This window comes from Fragaria vesca, linkage group LG5, assembly GCF_000184155.1.
Source record: "Fragaria vesca subsp. vesca linkage group LG5, FraVesHawaii_1.0, whole genome shotgun sequence".
Lineage (NCBI taxonomy): Eukaryota > Viridiplantae > Streptophyta > Magnoliopsida > Rosales > Rosaceae > Fragaria > Fragaria vesca.
The window spans coordinates 3,584,766-3,586,284 of record NC_020495.1 but is presented as its reverse complement, the minus strand read 5'-3'; the positions used below and the strand labels follow the sequence as shown (position 1 = coordinate 3,586,284).

At 46.9% G+C, this 1,519-nt stretch overlaps 1 non-coding gene across 1 annotated transcript in view; it reads right to left on the bottom strand.

The window, feature by feature from the left end:
- Positions 1 to 995, bottom strand: part of LOC101292700 — a 6,439-nt gene extending 5,444 nt beyond the window's left edge. Inside the window, exon 1 of the transcript XR_184617.1 lies at positions 985 to 995. This is a non-coding gene — a transcript (uncharacterized LOC101292700). The remainder of the gene's footprint in view (positions 1 to 984) is intronic.
- Between the last annotated feature and the right edge of the window lie 524 nt (positions 996 to 1,519).

Here is a 1,519-nt window from a genome sequence, read left to right as displayed (position 1 = left end):
TATTAGTTTTTTTTTCATTAATTTCCCAACGTACTTCCCCCATGCACAAAGTCCGCCTAGCTGCTCTTCAAGGGCTCGGGAACCTCAAACCACGCCTGCATTTAACCGTTTATTAGTTTAGTTTTTCCAGAAATCTACAATGTAATACATAATATTATTCAGGCATTTTATAAACTCACCGACATCGCGTTGTGGACCATGTCCTTAACCTCCTGCGGGACCTCGCCCCAGTCTGACCACAACATAGGGACTCTATCCCTAATGAGCGCTCCCACGCGGCCGGAGTACGTCCTCGACTTCCCGCCCGATACTACGTCGCCATCCCCGTCAGTACCGATGACAATCCTCCCTGAGGTACCGACGATCTTCTCGAGAGCCTTCCCTGTGACGGGGCCTCTCTTCTTTTTTGCCGGCTTCGCTCCGACGGTGCCTATCACATGATAAACCAAATTGATTATTAAAATCGGAGAATTATAAGAAAACACATCATTCATCTTTCATTACCTGAGGGCGAGGAGGCGGATGCGACGGATTCCGCCTCCGATGATGATACCCTCGCGGAAATATGAGGCGTATCAAAAGGCACGAACCGGTACGCCGCTGATGGAGCCACTGGCGGGGGCAGTGGATAAATCGGCGTCCTTGAGTCATCGACTACAGGTATGGCAGGTATCATCCGCGGAAGGAATAGGTGAGGCGGCGGCATCTGTACCCCAGATGACCCACTATCCGAAGAAGTAGGAGCTGGAGTGGGCGCCCGGTGTATCTCAGGCATACGGGGTGCAGACACCTCCGTCTGAGGTTGAGCAAACAACTGCCTCGAGGAATGAGGGAAGCCCCGCTGCCTCGATGAAGGGGGCACCTCCGGCTGCCTCTGCGCCGTCTGTAGAAGGCTCGCATGTCTAGCTGTCATGAGGCCCTAAAACGACGTCTGAGGGTTGCTAGAGGTTCCCTCAGACGATACGGACCTTTGGCCCTTCAAACCCTTCGTCGATCTAATATTACCGCTCATCCTATTTAAAATATTAATTTGAATAAAGGCCACAAAATCAAAAAATGCAAACTCATTTAAAAAATGTAAAAAATATATACACTTCCTAAATACTAATTTTCACTTCCTAAATTTTACACATATACACTTCCTAAATATACACTTCATAAATAAAAATATACACTTCCTAACAACACCACAACATTGCAATTGACCGAAAAATCAAAGCAAACACAAAATACAAAACAAATATGTACATTTCCTAAATACTAAATACAAATATACACTTATTAAATAACAATATACACTTCCTAAATACAAATATACACTTCCTAACAACACCACAACATTGCAATTAACCGGAAAATAAAAGCAAACACAAAATAAAACTAAAGCTCAAAAACGTACTCTAGGAGGAGGAGGGAGGACCGAAGCAGCAGGAGGAAGAGGCCGGAGCAGGAGGAGGAGGAGGAGGAGGAGGAGGAGGCCGGTCGGAGCAGGAGGAGGAGGCCGGGCGGAGAGGGAGAG